The 24,846-nt window shown below is 31.5% G+C and overlaps 1 protein-coding gene and 1 long non-coding RNA gene across 5 annotated transcripts in view; one reads left to right on the forward strand and one right to left on the reverse strand.

Moving 5' to 3' along the window:
• Positions 1-24,846, forward strand: part of LOC105143137 (limbic system-associated membrane protein) — a 222,755-nt gene that overhangs the window by 21,050 nt on the left and 176,859 nt on the right. The window lies entirely within an intron of this gene.
• Positions 18,000-24,846, reverse strand: part of LOC147907063 (uncharacterized) — a 233,418-nt gene continuing 226,571 nt past the window's right edge. For both annotated transcript variants that reach the window (XR_015547703.1, XR_015547702.1), the window contains one exon: positions 18,000-19,344. This is a non-coding gene — a long non-coding RNA (uncharacterized LOC147907063). The remainder of the gene's footprint in view (positions 19,345-24,846) is intronic.

The following is a 24,846-nucleotide window of genomic DNA, read 5'->3' on the forward strand; positions in this document are numbered from 1 at the left end:
CAGATAATATGCGTTCAAACAGATTCTCAGTGTACAACTGCGAAGTGCCTGTATTGCGATAAGCAATGAGTACAAGGTTAATATAAGTTTCAATTACCAATTTATCGTATTATGATGCCATTTATTCCGGAGCCGATCCGTCCCGCGTCGCGCGTCCGCCGCGTTCGGTGCATGAATGTAGCTAAGATGGCAAAACGGTTTCGTGTTTCTCGCGCGGCCAACTTCACACGCCAAGAACGACGCGGTGGCGCGCGGTAATGCACGTATTTTAGTTTCGCGTTCATGCATTTTCTGCATTTTAAGCAACAGATAATATGCGTTCAAACAGATTCTCAGTGTACAACTGCGAAGTGCCTGTATTGCGATAAGCAATGAGTACAAGGTTAATATAAGTTTCAATTACCAATTTATCGTATTATGATGCCATTTATTCCGGAGCCGATCCGTCCCGCGTCGCGCGTCCGCCGCGTTCGGTGCATGAATGTAGCTAAGATGGCAAAACGGTTTTGTGTTTCTCGCGCGGCCAACTTCACACGCCAAGAACGACGCGGAAGCGCGCGGTAATACACGTATTTTAGCTTCGCGTTCATGCATTTTCTGCGTTTTAAGCAACAGATAATATGTACGCTTGCCGCTTATATAGTGATATTTTTGTTAGTACTGTGCGGATTATACCAATATATATATATATATATATATATATATATATATATATATATATATATATATATTATTAATTATTTTTCATTGTAATACCAATAAATTTACAAATTAAATTATAAATAGATATTTGAAAATATAATTAGTCTCTTGGTCGCGATGGTCTTCACCCGAATAATTTGATTGAGAAATATTTGAATAAATTGTTATATATGAGTACGGAATTGACATTATAAGTACATAACAGATAAATATTCGTATAAATGATAAATTCAGTTCAATGTAAATTTTATTTACCATTTAAACCCGTCACTTGTTCTGGAATTGATCCGTTCCTTTCAAAAATGTCGATATCAAAAGCTTGATGTTAAGCAATCACGTAAACGATTAATAAAAATATATAATACATTTGATCAAAAATATAATTACAATTCAATATTATATGTAATGTATAATAGACATCAAAATTACAATTGTAAAATAGATTATAGAAAATTGTATTAATCATTAATAAATAATCGATATAATATTTAGTTTGCTTAAATTGGAAATTATATAAATTTACAAGAAATATTGGGCACTAAGATTCACTATGATCATATATGACGTTTACTCATTCATGTATTTATATTTCAAATTTAATTTTAATTTTTTTTAAAACTACAAATTAATAAACTACACGAAAATTAAAAGATTATTTAAGTTTTTCATTTTCGCTTTTATTGCTTTGAATGTTAATCGCTTGAATTCCTTTGAGAATGCAATAGGAATTCTAGAATTCTTCATGAAACAGTCAGAACTGTTGCAAACCGCACATATTTGGTTTTACATCCGAATTTTTCTAATTAAAATGAGAAAACCGCGAATTAATCGTATGCCAAGAATTATTGTATTTCGTAATCTAAATTTTGTTTTAACTGAATTGAATGAATATATTAATTATAAAATAATACAAAATAGATACATATATATCGATATTTTAGTGAAAAAAATTGTTTATTATTGATTATTCTAGATTGCGGCTACTTTTAATATTTTTCCAATCTCTTTTTATTCACAGCTTTTATCTTTACAGATTACTTTGAAATCTGCTTTTATTTTCATCTTTACAGATTACTTTGAAATGTATTTATCAAATACGATTCAATATTAAGTAAATTTAAACTACAATACAAAAAAACAATGATTTTAATATAAAATTTTATGTGTTGCGAGAGTTCTATAGTATGTCTTTCCTCATTTCAGTTTCTTATTTCAAAATCTTATTTGGAATATCTGATCGATAACTTTATTTAGGTCATGTCAAACCGTAATTTCAAACTATGCTTGTCAGAAATATATAAGCCATGTACCAAGAGAAATTTGAGAGAGCTTTAATAAATGTAAATACCAATAACTTTTATATAGTTGCCAGCTCATTTCTGCTGTCAGCTAACAAGCTGTCGTTGCTTTATGTCATCCTGCTTTCACGGAAGGGCTGTGACCGACATAGTCGATACAGAAAATCGTAATTTGGCCGGAGAACTCAAATAATCGGTACAAGACACACGATCGAGAATCCTGGAAATTTCTATCCGGGGATGATGACTCTTCTCTTGGGAAATAACCGAAGAAAATCGGGAAAGAGCGCATGGTTTGAGGGAGGAAGGAGAGGAGAAGGGAGCGGCATCGAATCAGGGAAAAGAAACAAGGCACTCTCCCTTGGTGAAAGAGAAGAAGTCTCCAAGACTGGAGCACGCTTTCTCTCTCTGGTATATCGATTATGGAAATCGTGCTTGTTCCTGCTTCTTCAAGTTGCGAAAAATACCTCGAATACACGTCGACTCGACGGACCATGAAGCCAAGCCAATTCGGGAAGCAGTTGAACACAGACGACGAGGCTTGACAAGAGTAAGTTGAATTCGATACGAAATGACCTTTCACTGTCACTCCGATCCGTAACGAGGAATTCCTGATGAAAGAGAACAAAGACACTGTGACAATCTCTGAGGTATTGCACAAGAGATCACTGCAAATCATTGAACTGTGACGACATTGTATTAAATCGCAAATTATTTTTTACCTCTTCAATCAAGATTCTTTAAAAGCACACATTATAAATTAATGCTTATTTTTTTCAGATTACATGTTAAAAAGAAATAATGCAATAAGAAAATAGATATTATTATCACACATTTTTTGTGTTCTCGATTCATTTTTATAAAATAAAAATAAACAGGATTTCTTAAAAATGTTATATTCATAAAGATTCTTGTTATTACTAGTAATATTATTAAGAAATTAAATTATTTTTAATCTGCATTAGTAATATTGTTTAAAATATATATGACAAATGTAATCGATTGTGAAACATGTAATTAATTTATTTTAAAATAATTTATATAAAGTTTTCTTTTGTTCAATGATACAATATTTATTGTATCTCATGAAGTATAAAATTAGTCACCATAATATGAATGATTAAAATAAAAAATTAAAATAAAATTGACACATTATAAATAGAATTAATGTTTATAGAAATATCTTTTTAAATGTAAATTACTTGAAATGTTATTGCAAGATATTTTCTGTTCTTTCTTTACTTATGCTTGTGATGTGTGTTAAAAGAATCTCTGAATTATATATTGTTTTATTTTCGCACCAATTCATTTAATATTTATGCATAGGAGTATACAAAAAAGTCAGACTTTCAAAGAATTTACAAAGAAAAAGGAAGAGGAAATAGAAAAACACAATAAGATATTTATAATAATTGCCTCGAATGCGAGATAAATGTATACAGTTGAATAAAGTATAAGGGTAAAAAGAATGATAAGATGTAAGGGATGATACAACTTGTATTAGATTCAAAAATTTTTCTTGTACAAAAGTCAGTCTATTAGTGTACCTCACTTTTTTACTTGATCAATCCAGTCAATAATAAACATAAAAAAAAATAATTAGTGCATTACAAATATTTGTAAAATAAATTTTATAAACATTTATAAAATAAATGTACATCGAATTTTTTTTTCTCGCAGTATCACGAATTAATTCTAACAAATGGGACATTATCATTTACTTTGCGCTTAGTTTTGTGGATTCAGCGTAGTCCTTTAAATGCACAATGCGATTTCCTGAAGCATAACGCGAAAACGAAGAAAGGTTTTATTTATTTTTCACATTCTCACGTGAATACTTTCTATTTGGCTGGAATTTTAATACGCAACAGTTCGTTCTCGCGTATACGAATTGTATGATCTCGTAACCAGCATTTTCGTAGTCTACAAATCCCACAACTCAGCCGCGTTCGCCCTCCTATGTTCACTTCCCGTTCGAAGTTTAATTTGCCGAGCTATCGAGATATTACGGTAGTACCGTTTTAGATCTTCGACGGACTCAAAGTATTGAATCTTAATATAGCCGTAATATTCGAGAGGTTCTTGGAGTCGAGGAGAAAGATCAATTCGGGAATCCGCGGAATTTCGTGGACTGCGTGTATAATATATTATTACAGGAGAGAGAGATATTGTCGGTCGATGGCCGAGGAGAAACCTACCGCTGCAGTTTAATCTGAGTGTATCTCCTTCGTCTCGCGAATTGTAAACTGGCGTGAGATTGTGCATACGGCATTTCATATTACATGTTTATTCGCGTCAACAGTATGGTGCAAGAGAGGGAAAGAGAGGGAAGGAGATATTGTTTAATTAAATTAAGCTAGTTTACCCTGTGCACATACATTGGTTCCCATTATTCTCCTTCCAGAAACAAAGCCATGAGAGCTCTTCGACGAATTTTACATCAACACCCGTTTATTAGCAAATTGATATTTCTCTTATTTAATTGAGATAATAGCCTTGCTTTTAAATGTATAAATGATTCGGATCTTCAATGTAAATTCGATACGTTTCTACATTCTGATGCAATTTGATGACTAGAAGAAGGGGAGGATTGTGAAATATCATTTTGTTTATTAAAATAACTTTATAGACATTCATGTAACATAACTGCTTTTAGATTAGTTAACAACAGATATTATAGTGAATTCAGTCACTTTCGTTATACTAGATTAGTGCTGAAAGCTGATATATATGACAAAGTTAAATGCAAAAGCATGTAAATATTTTAAAAGCTTAAATATTTAATAATGATATTATAACGTTATCTAATAGAATATACAGGTATTATTTCACTTTCAAAGTAGATTATATTATTACTACGTTTAGATACTTTACGTAAAATAGCCTTTAATTTTTAATCTTAAAGCCACATTCAAAGTCTCCAAATTAGACTGAAGTTATAAAATTAATTAATTAAATACGAGAAGAGCCAATTACAGTTAAAGTTAGATGTTGGACTAATACGTATACATATATTTTAAATAAATCTATCTCAAATATGATATACTACGCGTCGATTTCATTCAAACTTTCAACACAATCAATCTGAAATATTAATAATCTCCTCCAATTTAATTAATCACATAAACGATCCTGTTTCTAATCTTATATTATTAATACCAATCAAAATTACGTAAAAAGAACACACCTATAAAACTGTCTACTACCTGCAAAACTGAAATGTAGCTTTTATGACAACAAAGCAAACACTATAATAACCATTGGACATATTACACGTTTATGTAGACTGTGAAGAAGCAATTGTAATGGTTGGGTCCAGAATGCAGCGCAAACTATATAAGATATTGTGGTATTCCACAACCCTCTACCTATTTTATAACCATTTCCTTTCCTCTAACATTTAAGTTTGTATACCACGAATGATTTGAAATTGGACTGAAAGATAATGGCAATTGTTTTACATGCTAATAGAGTTACGAGCTTTCAAGAGAATAATATACTTTCGTAAGTTATTCTTCCGTTGCATTGTATTTCATTGTGCTATTTTCGAGAGAATTCTAGTTCCTATTTGCTACTGTTCTATAGACAGGTATTATATAATTATCTTGTTATAGTGAGGAGCTGGAGAGGGGAAAGTTTAGAAACTGCCCCTATTGAACTGATTTATATCAAAATTACACATCTAGCCTAAGTGAAAATTTCATTTAATGGTCCCCGATGTTAATTTCTCCATCCATTAATTCTCTCTTTGTCTTTATTTTAATGATCGCTGTGAAGGGTTCGGCACGTCTGCATTTTTTTGCCTGGCATACCCTTTACCCTCGTGACAAAGGGTACGACATCGCCGGTTAACGAAAGAAAAACTAGGCTTCAACTTTGAACTGGAGCAACTCGAGCGGTATCCATCGTGTCGATCCCGACGCCGATACAAAGGACGGTATAACCATTGTACCAGGCGCGGACGGTGGAAAAAGCTGGCGGAGCGCCGGTGGCAACGGCGGGGTGTCGGTCGCGGTAGCCGAGCAGCTCTCTCTCGACGGAACTTTGGAAAATAAGAACAATTCCGCGCAGCGGGATATGTGCGAGAAAGAGGAAGAGAGGGTGAGAAAGGAAGAGCAGGAGAAGGGTGAAACCCCCGATGGCGCGGCGGGTCTATAACTAATGGCGACGCGGCCGCGACCTGCGAGGCAAAAGTGCCGGCGCGTTCGTTGCGCGGCTATATATATGAGATGGCCACAAATTCCGTCCGCTGCCCATAAAGCCGTGGAAATGGGAGCCCGGCCAAAACAATCGCGGACTCCGCGTATCCCGCGGGACACTGCGCCATTTCCGTATCCGGCGGTCGTTTTCGTCTCTCTTCTCTTTTTCGCTCTTCTTCGCCTTCTTCATTCGACCGAGAGACTGGTGGAGTCTGTGAGCAGGCTGCGTCGCCGCGTGCTTTTCTTACGACCCTCTCGCGGTTTTTCCGTTCTCTTGTATCACACATTTCCTATCCTTCTATCCGCGATGGCGCAGCGAAAGCGTTAGACGGCTGGAAAAATCGAAGAGACGCTGACCATATTGCTCGTGCGAGTGTAAAATCTGTAATCTGGCTGCGTGCTGTTAAAGTTGCGGATTATTCGGTGAAAAATTGTACTGTCAGTGTAACACGAAAGTTATTCTATATATAATTGTGATATAGTTCGACTTAAAATGAAGTCATCAGAATATATTTGTAATTATTAACTGAACTGATATTGTGAAACAAAATATAAAACCTGACCTATGTTAATAAATGATATTAAATTTTTCAGGGTGTTTATTACCTGAAAGAACTTGAAAGAACCTGGAAAATCTTGAATTTTCAAGAGGTTTTTATTTATCTTTGAAAAAAAAAAATAAAAAGAATTTTGAAAAGAAAAAAATAACTGAAGAAATTCTATTTTCAGGAAGAAGTAGATTTAATTTCAAAATTAATTATATTAATAATAATTAATTAAAATATTAATTAATTATAATAATTAATTTAAATTCAAAATTCTCAAAATTTCTTTGAGCATTAATAAAATATCATTTTTAAAATTTTTGAAAATTGAGGATTTGTTTTAATGAAAATTTAAATTCAGTGAAAATTTTAAATTTTACTTTTAAATTTAATAAATTTTGTCTCTTTCTGAAAATATTGTTTTATTGATTATTTTTTCTTGGTAATGCAAAATGTTGATAATCGATTAGTAGTAAATATAGCATACGTAACGATGTGTGTGTGTGTGTGTGTGTGTGTTCACAAGTTTTTATTTAAAAAATCAGAGTAGACAATACTCAGTAGAATAAAGTAGCTCACTGATATACGTATTATATTTTAATAAACTTCTCTTACTTATTCTATAGGTACTCTTATTCTATATATATATATTGTGTGACTCCAAACACAATTATATAAAAAATGATAAATATGGTTGATCTCAAAGAATCCTTGTCTTCTACTATACTCAATATAAATACTCAATATAATTTGTTTACGTTGCACACCAATGTACTTCAAAATTGCATTTAAATTTTCTCTAATCTTACTTGGAATTTTGAACAAAAATATCTGGACAATCCGAGAATGCTCAGGGAATTATTTTATTTTACAAGATTATATAGTAAATATCTTGTATCAACTCTTAATTACTCGCGTGAGGTATTCAGGACCTCAACCTTATAAATTCTAAATGTATAAATGCTATTTATACATATTATATTTAGATTGTATTTAGTGCAAATTATTTCACAATTAAAATAATGTTTTGCATTTATTTTTATCTAAAGAATGTATAGAATATTATTAATTTTTACTTAATTGTAAATTTAAAAAAATAAAATAAAATTGAAGATATAATGTTAAAAACACGCGACTAATTACGTTAAAAAAACGCGTAAATAATATGGAGTTAATAATAAAACTAAAAATTATTAAAATTTGAATATTTATAAAGCTTAATATATAACATAAATAACAAATGATGAGATACGTTAACAATATTTGTGTCTCTTTTCATGTATCGTATACATTATGATTAAATTATTTTAATATCATTTAAATTCCTCCCACTAACTATACGAGATTTTAATGAAATATTAATGCAGCTTATGCTAATCAGACTAAGAAATCCTCGGCATTTTACTGCGTCAAAATGAATGCATTTTCGATAACAGAGCTACTAATAGCGAGTTGCATTGACAGTTTTTGCTTTGCAACAATATCACGCTTCAAAATAATACAGTCTCGTTGAACGCAACTTCCATTATCCTGGTAGTTGCCAAGTTGAGTCCCGCGAGCGACCTGTTTCCTGCGTTTGCTTCTCAAATATCACCTTTTTCCTTTTCGCCTTTCGCTTCGGTGTAACCCGCTCGCCTCCTCGCGTTTCTTGAAAATTCATGAGGATCGAAGCCGCCGTGCTCACCAGGAAGTGGATTTAATTATTGACTTGCTCGGGTCAACAATCAAGTTTCTCCGTGTAGATTGACGGCGCAAGATTCTGTTCGAGTCTTTCTACCGTTCTTTAGCAAGTTCTCTTGTCCAATCGTTCACCGAAATCATTATTGAAGCGTGATAATTGCTTCCTAAAGATAGATAGATAGATTGCACGGTGATTACAAGTAAAAGAAGAAAAAGAAAAAAGAAAAAAATCGCATCGACAGAGTGGCTGACGTAAGAGCCCGTCAAGCCGCGTAAAGATCCCCTTTCGACCAACTTTGTAAGACCGCTGACACATTGACAGTCATGTCTCGATTCGATTTTCCTGCCAGAGATCGTTAGCGTCGACGTTCAGCAACAGATATTGTTCGCGAAATTATCGCAATGCTGTATTATCAGCGTAGACGTAATAAGAACAGACTGCGCATTTCTATGAAGATGTCACTATCGATTTATAAAAAGAATAAGCTAGCTAGAATCATATCGCTTTTTCTCTCTAAAGTAGTCTGAAGTATCGAGAAGACAGATACTGATGGAATTGAAAAGAGATGCTTATGATTCAAGTCTTTCTAATGGAGTACATACTAAAAGCTCAAGGAATGCAATGTCTATGTCTATTAAGTCTATGATTAATAGATGAAAATGATGCCTTGTATTACAAAATTTATTATAAAAAATCACTTGTTAAGTGATTTTTGTGTGTTAAGTGATTGAATTGTATTTTAAGACCGAAAATCGGTGCGTGGTTTGTAGAATTATATGTATATCTATATACATGTATAAATTCACTCTAAAATATTATTATATATGTTATTAGAATATATGTAAAATTTTAAATTCGAACCGGAAAATCGCTTTCTAGTTATGTTCTCACTCATATTGGTTTAATATTATGTCATTAGTTTACTATTTTTAAATTAATATTTAAACACAGAATATTGTAAAATCTTTTAGACTAATCTGATTTCAGCATTGAAAAAGTAATAGAAAAGTAATGAATTGTTAATTTTACGAATCAGTAATTAGTAACGGTAATTAGTTACTATTTTGATTCGAAAACGATAACTAGTTACCTTTAAAAAATAACTTTCCATTCTATTCACACCTCTTTTATCTGCACAGTAACACTTTTTGCCCATCCAAACTTAAATTGATTACCTACGTAAAAAAAGTTACGACTACCAGCTGGTTGAACCCACATTTTTCGTATACATCGCACGTTCGATCCCTAAAGTAGGATACAGGTCTCCCTGCATCCGCCTCGCAACACTAATCAAATGAATAAACTTTGACTTGAATTTAGATGGCAAGGATAAAGAAAAATCGAGTCGGTATCAAATTATTCTCATTCAAAACTATCACAATTAATTAATTTTTTATATCCTTATCACGTTTTTAATTTATGAGGACAGCTTTGAAGCTTGAAAATATGTATCATGAAACATCAAAACACTTCACTGTATGCAAATGCTATTGAAAAGGACCAGCCGGTACGATTTTATAGTTTCGATATTTTTTCAAATACATCATTATTTAAATATTTGTGCTTATTAATATTTATTTAAATATTCATAATTATTAAATTTTTAATATAAATTTATCGCGTTACGCTGGATTATCACTTTTATGAGATTTCAAACGTTATACGACATTTATATCATCCCAAGACTGTTATCTTACGTTACTAAGAAACGAGGTCACGAATCGAGGAAACGATATTCAAATATTCGTACATTATTAAATTATTTATCACAAATTTATCGCGTTACACTGCATAGATTTTATCTTTGTGAGATTTCATACGTTACACGACATTGTCATCCCACGATGTCATCTTAAGTTATGACTAAGAAATGAGGTCGCGAATCGAGGAAATGATATTCAATGTTTTGTCGGGTGGATCGTAAATCGATTTTGGAAATTGGCTGTGTCGCCGCGAATATGCGGGCAATATAAATCTCTTGGGGTAGTGCGCAAAATTTACGAAAGTCAAATTTATATCCGTGCGCACTTTTACGCACCCCACGTTATATAGCGTGTCCTATTTGCTCTCCCGCGTGTATGTGCATATATTACGTTACGCAGACCACGTTACAGAAGGGAAAGACCCTATTGGAATGCAGCTATCGTTGAACTTTGGATGTCAGCCAAACCGGCTAGCCGTGGCTGGTGAGCACGTAAAAAAGGTGCAAGCCGTTGATGGACAGTATGCGAGAAATTCCAACGAGAGGAAGACAGCGGACTAAGGTTGACCGAGACCAGACAAGGGTTGACATTTTACGTTGGAGTAACAATGTCGCGCGAATAACACTTTTAATGTGAAAAATGAGTTACATAAAAGGTCATGTGGATAAAACGGTTTGAAAAGGGACTGATTAAGATCAAAATTAAATTTACGCAAAAGTATTGTGTATACCTGGCAAATGTTAATTTAATAAGATAAATGCTTTTGAAGTGCAAAAAAGGATAAATTCCAATTAAGATTGAAGCCCAGGTAGAGTTAGCTACTAGCAAGATTAGGTCTAAATTAATCGCACGATTTTTGTATCAATTTTTAACTTATTTAATCCAGGAATGTTTACTTGGGGTGTTTTTATACATCAGCAGCAAAATTGTTGTAAAATGCATGTTGTTTTTTTTTAGTAACTATTCTTTAAATATGCAATTCCTTTAAATATGCATTGAAAAAGATGTTATATTGAATAAAATTTTTTATTTTTCCTTTATTATTTTTAGAAATATTGGCATAATAAACTAATATGCTTATTCCACTTAATATTTATTTGCTTTCTTCTTACCTTTCTCAAAAAATTATAAGTAAATTTATAATATTTTTAAACGCCAATAAATTGAAAAACAATCAATATACAATATGTTATTAACAATAGAGATTTAATTAAGATATAAAAACACTCCAGTGTTCGTTTACATAAAAAAATGAGATAATTATTGCAGTTTCAATATTATAATCTTATGTATAAATTACTTTATGACATAGAATCGAAATTAACATTAGCTAAAATAATTAAAATAATATATATATCTACTTTTTCCGGTTAACGTAAAATAGAAGTAAGAGATATTTATTATATATAAATAAAGTGTAAACGTAAAGAGTTTAAATAAACACGAATAAAGTGTAAGCATATTCTCAAGTACACTTCTTCATGTTCAGAGGACTTTTAGTATGTAATATCGTCGAAGTATAAATTCTTATTTCTTAGCATTTCTCGAAACAGTATAAGTAAGAAGAGTGAGGAAATATTTTCTTGAAGTCGGTAATATCGGCAGTACGAATTTTCTTAGAACTATTGGTACCATCGTTTTTCCAGTGACCTGCAGTTTTTCCGAGACTACCTATCCTGTACTTTCCCTCGAGCCGTACCCAGTACCGAGCATAACGACGACATGGCAAACTCTTCGTGGCACAGTTAAGGGTAGGTGCAACTCTGCTCCGCCAATTCCTCTTTAAGCCCCTGGTCTACGTACCCAGAGGCTCTCAATAACGAGGTAGTGAGGGTAAACCGTCGAAATTGGTCAACACGGGGTTAAATTTGACGTCCCGTTCGATAAATCTACGCTCGTTGATTAAATTGTGCGACGTGGAGAATCGCATGCGTTTGATCTTCCAAAGATCGCGATCGAGATCGGCAGATTGTGCGAACATCTTATACAACACGGATTACTCTAGTAATATTATTACATAGTAGCATTGTAAATATTGCAGCAATGTTGCTGCAAGCTTTTGCGCTATATGGGATGTAACGTTTTGTATTTCATGAGCGCGAGACTAGAAGATGAATAGGATGCAATCGTCCACAAATAGACGAACAAGTGGTCCATCGCCTCGAAAAAAAATTGAGATCACAAATCACAATAATCGAGTTACATACGTCATATAAATATCTCGTGAGATAGATAAAATGAATGAGTATTTTAAACGGTGTGGAACCTCAAATAATATAGAGTTTTATTTATAAGAGAGAAAAAGAAGAGGTATCGAGAAGGATTATGAAAATAATAGTAATCTTTTGCTCGGTGTGGAAATGATATATGAAATAAAACATGTGATGTTCTCAAAGCTGTCAATATCTTTCAACGGAACAGATTTACCATTAGTAAAAAATATTTAACTTTGAAAAAGGATTATAAATTTATCATCACCAATTCGAACTTTCGTACCAAATTAATGAACTCATCCAAATATCAAATTTCATACTCGATTCATAATTATGTAAGCACGATACTTTTTTCGTCAAAGTTCTTGTTAAAAAAGGTTTCGATAAATATCTTTCTCATTTTGCGTGACATTAGATTCTTTCTGTTTCGCTTCTACTATGTACATACATAAAAAGTTTATTAAAAAATTACAGTATCTTCTAAAAAAAAATGCTACGAATTTATGAACGTAAAGGGGATTTTTATGTTTCTCTCGATCTATAAAATCGCATTATGGAACAGCGCGTCGATAGGTACGTTCAAAAAACAAAAATAAAGCTATTCTCGCCATACTCGTAGTTCTTTCATCAGAATGCACCAGTGTTTATCACGCACTTGATAACCGCCTCTGGCTCAACGCGTCAGGAACGGCGACTTACCTGGCACGCCGCGGGTAAATTGTACCGCTAAACTTCGTGAATTTAGTGAGAAACTTGGCTACCGTAACGGAGAGAGCGCTCAGCCGACGATTCCTGCTCTTTTGAACCGACCTTCGTACTTAACCCCCGCGGGCTGCTGCGCATCCGTTTTAAAAGACGGAAGTTGAGTGAAGAACCGAGGGCGCGTTTCATGTCTTGCTGCTGCGACGTCGGCGGCGACTGAACTAGTGATAAAAGCGAAATAATAAAAGTCGAGAGAATTAAGACAAGTTATAGTTTCTTAGTGGAAACGATAAAGACATTATAGCGACTTTGTAAATTCAAGGGAGGATTCTTGTCTAGAAGCTAAAAAAATAAGATGTTCTTAAGACTGTTTTTTTTAAAGAAAACTATTTATTCAAATATTAAAAATTTTTTATGTATAAAAAATATATTTCATAAATCTCTCTAAACGTCTCTGAATTTTTACCTACATATTGGACTCTCGCTTTTATAGTTCAAGCAATAACATTCCGTGGTGATGTAATCGAATTCTGGAAACTCTCGTTTCCCTCCTAAAATAAAAAAAAATCAAAGTTTGTTTTACTCGTTAAACGTTGTTTTTGGTACTACATGTTTTGAAGTGTGAAAATAATAAAATGACAGCCTGCTAATGTACAAAAATCGATAATTTTACTTTTATAAACCATCATTTTGTTACTTTAATTCTTTAGTAAATTAATATAAAAAACAATGTTCAACGAGTAAAACAAACTTTTTTTTATTTCAGATTTATAGAAGACAGATGAAAACTCCCACAAATCGACCATGTCGTGAATCGTTTTTCGTTGAACTAGAGGGAGCGTAATATGAAAATTCAGAAAAATTTAAAGACATCTATGAAACATATATCTTTTATTCGTAAAAAGTTTAAAATATTAGAATAAATAATTTTCTTTATAATAAAGTTCCTAAAGATATTTTATTGTTTTTTAAACAAGAAGATTTCCTTTAAAGTTGTACTACTAAAAATTACTATTACAAAAAAATGGAAAGAAAACAATTAATTAAATTTTTATTTCTATGTATCTGATCAATAAATACTCGTCATGTACATTTCAAAATAATTCCGTCAGCAAGGTAATGATAACATTTTCATAATACTCGTAACATTTTCACAGTACTCATTTGCGGAGTCTGATTTCTGCTCATATGTGAGATCACGAGAGGTTGCGAGAACATTTCGAGGAGAAAGTTACGCGTAGTGCAAGGCTGTTGCTAATAATGGTAGTAGAACTTTGATATGAATTTCCTTAATGATTTCAGTTTGACACAACGACGTGGAAACTTAAACATATCTATGTCAAGGATTGATTCTACGCTTCCGTCTTTGTAACTATTAAGTTTCTCTTGTTCTCCTTATGCATTTCTTCGTATGACAGTAATTTATTTTGAGCCTTGTCATTGAATTACAATTTTCTTTTATGAACTAAAAAATTACGGATCCGAATAGGAAGAAAGAATTATTTATAAGGAAAAAATAATAGGAAGGAATAATTAAAAAACACGATTTTATGAATGAATCAATATAATCTTTAAATTTTTATAAATTAATTTTTTTTAATACAATGAATTTTTTTAATACTTTGTATAAAGTTGTTTAAAAGAAATGTGGGTTAAAATGTAATTAAATTATTGTTATATTATATTTTAATATTAAAAAGGAGACTATACATATTCTCATTGAAAAAAATTTTTTTTGAAACGCTGCTAAATTTTTTGTATTTTTTCAGTATAATATAGAAAAATTATAATTTTTTTATTTTATTTAAAAAGTAAACGTTAACACATATATTTTTAAGAAAAATTCAAATCGCAAATTATAATACAAAGTTTAATGCTTCAGTAAATATTATTAAATTTATCATCACTTCGATTCGTTCAAATAAATCTTCTCTTCTCGTATCATTTTTCTTTCCTATCATTTCGCTACATTTTTTAAATAAACAGTTCAATTGATAACGCAATGAAGCAGTTGTCAGAATTAAGTATATGGCTTAAAACAAAGATGGGATTTATATTTTAAAAATTGTAATATCACCAACCTTGCAATTGTATGGGTACTTTATATATGTTTACAACAATGAGATTTCTCTGTATAAAGCGTGACTCATCGGTTCGCAGACGAATGTGTTTCATGCTGACGTCATGTTTTTCATGGTAGCTACACAAGTGCGCTTGAGAGAGAACGGTCATTAATTATACTTATATGAAATTCTATTTCAATCCCGTTGAACTATAATAAAGAAGTTCGTTTACCTCATGTTCCATGCGTTTAATATGAATATTTAAAATAACAGAAATATGTATAATATCCGACAACATTGGAATAATAATAATATGTGACTGGGTTACGAAAGCTCGTGAGCATTAATTTTTTTGATGTCGATTACGAAACATATTAAAAGATCGTGCTTTTTGGCGCACTTGCTACGTGCATATTTTGCATAAGTTACATAAAAAAGAAAAATTCTTGTTTATTGAGTTATTCGGGTCGGATTAACGTTTCAAAAAATTTTTGAAAATATTGTTCTAAGAGGATACCTTCTTTATGTTTAATTATACAATTATTTACAAGAAACAGAGTTTAAATAAAAAAAAAGTTAGAGTTTAAATATTATACATATATTATATTAATTAAATTGTAAATATATATTTTTTTAATGCAATATATATTTATACTATGTATATTTTTAAATAAATCTTTTTTTAAATAAATATATATGATTACATTATTTTTAAAAAATGTTAAATTAAAAATTGATTTATACTGAAATTAGAACAGCGAAATTCGGAATATATGAAAACATAAATATTAGATATCATATTTACATTTTTATATGTTTCAAATTATACTGTTCTAATTTCAGTAAAAATCATAATTTTTTATTCAATAATTTTTTAAATAAATGTTTAAAATTCTAACTGCCGATCTAATATTCTATGTATAATAAACAACTTTACAAAGGCCATGGTCAGATTTATTCAAATTAGCTGAACCATTGAGATGTAAACATCGTCGTTAAACATCGATTACTTATAGCTAATGGACGAATAATGAAGCCTGGAAGATTTACCCATTGTCTAGTCTCCGGAGACGTATTACATTCGAATAAATCGATTCTTCTTTATTTCGTCGGTCGTGTCCTCTCTACCTGATACAATTGTTCGTGCAGCTATTCTGCTACAGTGCCCGCATAATGTCCGCGTAGCGTCTCGAGAGACTCATTGTCGCGGAAATTTCAAATTCACATTGTTCACTCTTGTATTTTCTTTATCCGATGATTTTCATGACCTGTGAATGTATCTCAGCGTAAAATACGTTTTTACCAAAACACTTTTTAAGCTTTTTGGTTAAAAGTATAATAGTATATTTTTCAGACTCTTTTAGCTTGTAGAAAACAAATTGAGATTCCATATTTTAGTTTTTTCTTTAAAACAGAAATCCTAGAATTTACAAAAATGTACACGAATTCACAAACATTTCAGAATGTAGAATTTTTTCTCTGTAAAAGAAAATTTTTACAAAATTATATTATTAGCCGAGTTAAATACTTGAAAATTTCTGAGTGACATTTTTTTAAGAGAAAATTAATTAATTTCGTTTTTATAATATTTTTTATAATATAAAAAATGTTCTTGAATATTGATGTACTCTTAACTTTTATACTTTTATTTTTATTTCCAAAAAAATACGATATTATCTATTTAAACAGATATTTTTATACTGTTGGTAATCAGAATTTATGATCACAGTATGAATTTCTGAGATATTTCTTCCATTAATATAATATTTCAAGTATTCGAGAATTATATAGTCGGATTTTTTTCACTTTCAAAATAAAATTCTCCGTTTATTTTTTGGACAAGTTGGCGGGTTCTGTAAGAGAGAATAAAAACAGTAGCTTAAGATTATATATGTAATAACATCCTAGCGCGCTCGAGAGAGTAAAAGGGATGAGTACAAGATATAAAACTCCCTTGTCTGCGAGAGGAGAGAAGAGCTATTTGACGCACTTTTGCGTTGTAAAGGTTTCGCTTTGAAAATGACTGCCATGCCGCAAGAATCCTTTTGGATGAAGTAACAAACAACGTACACATACACACAAGTGCACATTTTCTGTGTTATGTGTTATGTGAAATTTTGCAAGATTAGCACAAATGTAGACACAAATATAAATTATAGAAAAATCATGCATTTGAGAAATATCTATTCTATTCTATTTTGATATCATATATCATTCAATTGATATATTTAGAATTTATTTTTTATACATAATTACATGTAAATTATACAACGCGTACAAAATTGTTTATAAAATACTTTATGTTAAACCATAATGAAATCATAATGAAAATTATATTTTTATTTTTATTAGGTGTATTGATCATAACAATAATATAAACAATAGATTCTCTATATGAAGCGAATGAGAGTTAAGTGTGGTAATTAAAGCGCAAATTAATTATTTAATGTATTCTTATTATTAATTAGTAGAAGAATGAAAAAAAATGTTTCGGCTTCTTTCTGAGCCATCTTTAGTGAATCAAAATATAATTGTGAGTGTTGTTTTTCAAACTCTAAATGAAGAAATAATGGCTTTAGCAAAGAAAATTAATCAGTTAGCGCTTAACGATTTTTTAATATGATTGGTTCCTACACATAGATCCAGCGATGAACTAAAAACAAGAACCAATCATATTAAAGAATCACTAAGTGTTGATTGATTAGTTTTCTCTGCTGAACGTAGTCAATAAGTGTATCGTTCACGTTGCAACAACGCTTACAATTATATTTTGATTCACTAAAGATGTTTCGGAATGAAGTCGAAACGTTTGATTCTTGTACTGATTAAAGAATACATTAAATAATTAATTTGCGCTCTAATTGTCGCGCTTGACTTTTATTTGCCCTGTATATTTTTCTTTATTTTTGATCAATCTTTCTTGCAACTTTAACGCGTTTGTGTTATTATTTGCCATATACTTCCGAAAGAAAAAGTACTTCCGTAAGAAAGATGCTGGTTACTCTGACGTAATCGTATCGCCGTAAGGTACTCTTGCGATATGTTGGTGTTTCGCTGACGGAAGTGCCGGAGGTCTTCCAGTCGTTCGAACCCTTTTACCCACGGCGTTTCCACGATGAAACTAACCTCATTATCAGGTACTCGCTGGTTCGGAAACTGGGGCATCCTCGCCTAGTCTCCAACGACCCAACGAGCGAATTTTATCGGATTATAGCCTTAATCACACCGTGATAGGAACAGCATAAATGCGACCCGTAAACCTCTGCGTCTCGATAGACAGTGAAAGTCGGCAAATTGCGCCTTTTAAAAAGAATCACGACTTCGACGCGAAGATAGTGTGATTAAAAAGATGCAAAGTCGGCTGCATCGATGTGGATTTATCAATCGAATAGAGAGCGAAGTACTGCTGTGCAAAATGCATATCGAATTGATAGATCAAATTGACAGAAACAGATCTAAATAGAGATTGATGCATTAATAATATTCTTTTCTATCACGATTTAGAATAAACTTATTCAAAAATTCATGCAAATAAATTTCTTTAAGTTAAATATGTAATGGATTGCTTTATTTTTGGGTCCTTTTTAATATGTACTTAGATATAATCACAAATAATGAAAATAAACTGAGTTATTAAGTCCATTATATTTCAGCTTTTGCGGAATAAATGATGTAGATTTTCTATTTTTTCATTTACTAGTTTATTGAAATTCGACCCAACCATTTCTTTTCTCTCTCTAGCATGGCTGTTAATGCGATAAGATGAAATTATACAAATTATTGCGGAAAATCTCAATTCCGCCGCAGTAGAGTCAACGTAGTTTTCACAAGGAAATAGGATTTCCGGCTGAAGGAAAAATCTGTGCACATCTTTTGTCTTCAATGCTGAGTCGAGGGAGGGAATCTCGGAATGTGCGACGCGACGGGAGAGAAGAATCTCGATGGAGACGTCTCCTTAATTCTTTAATGTGGAATATTTCTGCACTTAATTAAACGTATTGAGCGCTGCTGGTCCCGTGGCCGGTAAGGGCGTCGTGTTCCCTGAGTGCTGCTTGTAATAAAGCACGTCTTTTATTCTTGGCGTCCCTCCTCAGTTTCCACACTTTCTCGCACTTTACCCTGTTCTTTTAGCTTCGTCTCTTCTTGTCTCGAGCACTTGGTGACCACACCCGATCCCGTTCTCTTCAATGGACTTCAACTCGTCAAAGCTAATGTACAGGCGTAATTCCTCTTCTCAACTGTTACGAAGATTCTTTGATAGCATGGGCGAGCTCTTTATGCTCGACACTCTTTTTGTAATCATATTAGCACACATAAAATGATTGTCAGAGAAGAGTTTATAGAGATATAGATAGATAGATAGATAGATAGATAGATAGATAGATAGATAGATAGATAGATAGATAGATAGATAGATAGATAGATAGATAGATAGATAGATAGATAGATAGATAGATAGCTAGCTAGCTAGCTAGATAGATAGATAGATAGATAGATAGATAGATAGATAGATAGATAGATAGATAGATAGATAGATAGATAGATAGATAGATAGATAGATAGATAGATAGATAGATAGAGAGAGAGAAGAAGAGAAAGCACAAGAGAGAAAGAGAAGAAGGAGAGAGAGAGAGAGAGAGAGAGAGAGAGAGAAAGGAAGAATCACGGAAGTTTTGAAAAATGAAGAAATATACTTTAAAATTGGCGCAAAATTGGAGTATGAAAAAATTGGGTGAGAGAAAGAAACAGAAAGCGGATGAAAAAAATTATTGAATATTTGAAGCAGAGAATGGGAAAACAAGGTAAATAAGAAATAAAAGAAAAGGAGAGAAAAATATAGAGAACGAACAAAAAAAAGTTTATATGAAAAAGAAATGGAAAATACCAGAAAATATGTGAGGGAGAATATAAATGAAAATTGGAGAACCGCATAAAAATCAGACTAGATTTTTATTAACCATAAATTGCGTAGATAATATACGTTATTCGATAAAAATTTAAAACTCTGTTTCGTCATTCTTTAAGTATTCATCTCTTTTGAATTTAAATGAAGTATAAAATTTGTGTAATTATATGCAATTTTCTCTCGACATTTTGCTCACATAACAAAATTTATTATCCCAACAGCAACTTTATAACAATTCTGTGTACTGTGTGATTTATACGTTTATTTTGTTTGCGAGAAATGAGATAACTAAGCTTCGCAAATCATCATATAATTTACAGAATGGCGAATGGCGAAAGATAAGAATACGGACTGCAAGAAATACATGAAGACTTAGAATTTTATCAACGTGAGGAGAGATCATGTGTAAAATATGCTCGAGGAATAATTGAGTATAATACAGATGTTTTCTACTTGGCGAGATGCATCGTATGTCCGGGATATATGATGATAGACACGAGACGATGGACAGAAAGATATGAAAATGCGTTTGGCTGAAAGCACGAGGAAAGTAAGAGGGAGCGAAAAAGTAAGGAAATGACTTCCCCATCTTTCCCGAGCTTAAACCGAGGAGCAAAATTTGTTTATGCAAATTTTAATTGCGGCCCAAGGCGTAACTCCTAATTCCGTTGAAATTAATACAAATTGCATTCCGCCAGTGACTATTCCTCCAACCGACTGGCTCCTACCTTCGCGTGCACACAAGGCGCATTATTTCGACTCCCTATCGCTATGAGACTTTTATAAAGTTTTTCTCTTTTACTCCTGCAACAGTTGTACGTCCGTTCACTACGGGATTACTTGATAGACGTAATAATATCAGGTCCTAAGTATGGTGATACTAAAAGTTATATATTCATGCAGCGGATAACTAGCGCAGATATCGCTGAGGGCAACTGTAGTTAAAATGTTGGGACATTGTTACACGTCGTATCAAGAGAAGTGTAATATTGGAATATATCTGATGATGTAATTTAGTAAGTAAATTGCGAATTACATCTGCGAATACAATCTGTAAATTCAATTTATAGATAAATCGTTGTTGAAATCTTGTTTATTTTGGTAAATTGATAAGCTTTAGTAACTTTCTTTAAGAACATAGTACTTTTTTAAGTTTTAACGTCCTTATTTATTAATAATACGAAATCTTTTTATTTTATTTTATTAAAATTTATTTCGTATAAGTATCATTAAAGATAATGTTTATAATGGCATATTTAATTATTGCATTTGTTTGCTTTAATTTTATGCTATCTTAAAAGCGAATCGGACATACAGTTAATTGTAACCTCTGATTTAGATTATTCGGGATTATTCTACATCAAATCAATTTGGATTTTTTTAAACAGGACAGGACGATTTTGAAGTATCTAAAATGTAGCTATAATAGATATAGATATGAAAATAATTTTAATTGATCCATCAAAATGTATATACCTTTAAAAGATGATTGCTATTAGGTGTTGGAATTAATTCGTAGCGTTTTACAAGTGATGGGAAGTACTTTCATTAATGTATTTTTTAATGCTCATGTGAAATAAATAACATTCTTTCATTAAAAAACGCTACGAATTAATTCCAACACCTAATAGAATATGGAAATTTTTTGTTGATTGCTCATGCTCGAATATTTTATATAATTTTTTTGATGAATTAATCAAAATCATTTTCAGATCTATATTCAGCTAAATTTTTAAATATTTCAGCAAAGCTATTCTTTCCATGCGGTGTGCTGCAAAAAAGTCTCCCAGTGTGCTGCGAAAATTTTAGAGAAAGTAAAAAAAAGAAAAAAAATTTAGAAATAAGTAAAAGAGCGAATGAGACATAAAGTAAAAAAATGTTTAAGAATTTTAAAAATTAACTAAATTATGTTGCGTTTACTTTTATTTTAACCAAAGTGATATCATTATTGCAATAAAATCACTTTTAAAACGATAAAAAAAAAGTAAAACTTTTAGAACTTTATTTTTTAGTTTTGAACGTCGTGTTAGCGGTATCTGATAGTAAAAATCTATACTGAGCGCTGAAGCGTGTACATTTAATGATGTACCTCGAGAAATTTGGTTCGTCATTTAATGTGCCGCGAATTGTAAAATATCGGAAACGCTGCTCTACGTGAATATATTAAAGATTCACGATCGAATCTTTCAAGCATACATTCAAAGCTACAAGCATAAATGATATGCACTCTGATTTTTTTCACGCTGCAGAATACAAATCGATTTTTATTAACAGTCGGTGCCACTAAATTAACAGCGATTTTTACTTTGTTTAATTTAAACTGAAAACACACACTAATTAACAACACGAAATATCTATACCTTGTAAAGAAGCATCGAAATTATTTAAATTTAATCACGTGTTATACAACCAAATTCAACAATTCGATTCCATATTATGCATGTAATGTGTTCAACAACAAAAGCTTTTCTGTTAAATTTTTAATGTTCCATGTCAGAGCGATGCAAAATATGTGTGCGAGAGAAACACCGTAAAAATGAACAAACGCGAAAAATTAGCACTCTCACGTGCACATGAAAGTATTCGGCATGCTAATTCGCGCGGCCATTGTGATGAGAAACGCCTTGTGATGAGGAACAATGTAAAAGAGCGAAATGAATGAACGTGATGGTGAAGGCTGGTAGAAAGAACATGTATTAAGCTACCTTCGTGAACTAAAAGCGAATTAACGAACCTCTTCAACTGTATTGCATTATATTTTTTTACTAAAAAAAGAAGAATCTGAATATAATCTCTTTACTTACACTACTTCGACTTCCAGATTTTCAAACTTATGTGACCAGCATGCGTTAAGAATTAGAAAAAAAAGTGAAGAGTAAGTTGAACCAAGATTAATCTTATACTGGTAGAAACGAGTATTATTTATTTTTTAACATAATTGTAATTATTTATATTCAAAGATTTTGCGGATTATGTTATTTTTATTACTCATCTGATCACTGAAATGAGTCACTCACATGAATCAGTGAATTTAATTCACTGCTGCATGTTAAAATACACAGTCATTATACATGTAATGTGAGATAATATATTTTTTAATTGGTCTTCATATAGTAAATAAATGTTATTAAATCAAACAATCGCTTCTTGTTACAAATAAACTTGTTGACACAGATGACAGTAATACAGTTAGTTTAATAAAACAAAAACAGTCTATTTACAATTGAGAATAGTATTATCGGCTTGTTAAAAATTAAATGTTAATATCTACAAAAATTTTCATATATTATCTTTTATTCATATCATAGCTTTGTAATATCAGAATGGACATGATCTTTTATGTAACATAAGATTAACCTTTTTATCAATGATTTAAACAACAATTTCATCAATATAAATAGTTATATAAATAGTTATTTATATACACATATAGACTGGGCTTAGTAATTAAAAGATAAAACGATAGAAAACATAATATATTTATGAAAAGATACGGATCAAGATTAAAATACATAAAATAGCGTTATTTAATAACCTAAATCTATCTTGATTGTTTTGATTGTGCAACTGTTACAAATTTTGCGGGATGCCGGCTATAACAATTCAGCGCGACCAATCCATAAACCGGCAGGTTTTACTGTTCGAATATGACATTTATGACGTAGGTTATACTGTCCGTTATATACTCTCGATTTATTCGGGTCAGTTTATTAATGCCATTTACTGGCTGATCTCTCCGTATGCAATGCTATATTCGAGATTACGTTAACAGAAAATAGGTATGTGCAATTGAAACTTGTGACGTAATAATCTTTAAACTTATAAATTCTTGACAATTTAGACAACGTTCAATCAACGTTTATTCAATGTTTATTCAATATTTCCAAGGTATATAACGAAAGAAATTAAAAACTGTTTTACATATAAGGGATGATTTTACTCTTTAAAATTTCTTTACATGTATTCATGTAATCTGTACGTAACTATGTATACAAAGTTTTAAAATCAGATTTTAACATTTCGCAAGGTTTTTTCGTAAATTGGAAGCTTGTATATTTCGCGTACTGTTTTTTTGCGTACACTCAAAGTTCGAAACATGATAAAGCGACTACGACGAATAAGTTACAATTATGTATATATGTTGTACTATATGACTGAAAACACAAAATTGCATTATAGTTGTTCAACTACAAAGTTCAGTTTGTCGTTGTCTTTGCCACTTAAGATTCGTTCTTAACAAAAGTTACAAAGTTTAACTCTATGATTCATCTCACAACAAAGCAGTAAAGGAATATATGTAATATGGAAAGGAAAGAAATCAGAATTAAGAACTTACAAAAATCTAATTTAGTATGTTTAACGTTTCGTTCATTCTACACATTCAATTTGATCATTTGAATTCATTTCTCACTTTTTAATGTTTTCATAAGTGCATTTTTTTATGCTCATTTTATTATAGAGAGAAAAAATAATTTTCATGTAAAAAAATTTTTAAATTCTTATAAATATGAGAATTAACAGAAATTGTTAATATTTGTGAATACGTTTAATAAATAAAAAAGTGCAATGTGCAATAATGATCTTCACTTCACTAGTAAATAAGACAGTATATATACCATATATAGAGATAATAAACCATCGTTGAGAAATGAAGGAGAGAGCGAGAATAAAGGGAAAGATATACCGCTCGTGTAAGCAATTCTCGAAGGATATGTGCTCCGCTGTCATGCATACATCACGTTCTGTCTGTATTTATGTGTATTCTACTCTGTTTCGAGAAATGTAAACCTATACATCTTTTAACAAAGCCAACTCACAATTAGTTGGAGTGAGC

Source organism: Acromyrmex echinatior, chromosome 16, assembly GCF_024713525.1.
Source record: "Acromyrmex echinatior isolate Ae372 chromosome 16, ASM2471352v2, whole genome shotgun sequence".
In the NCBI taxonomy this organism is placed as follows: Eukaryota; Metazoa; Arthropoda; class Insecta; order Hymenoptera; family Formicidae; genus Acromyrmex; species Acromyrmex echinatior.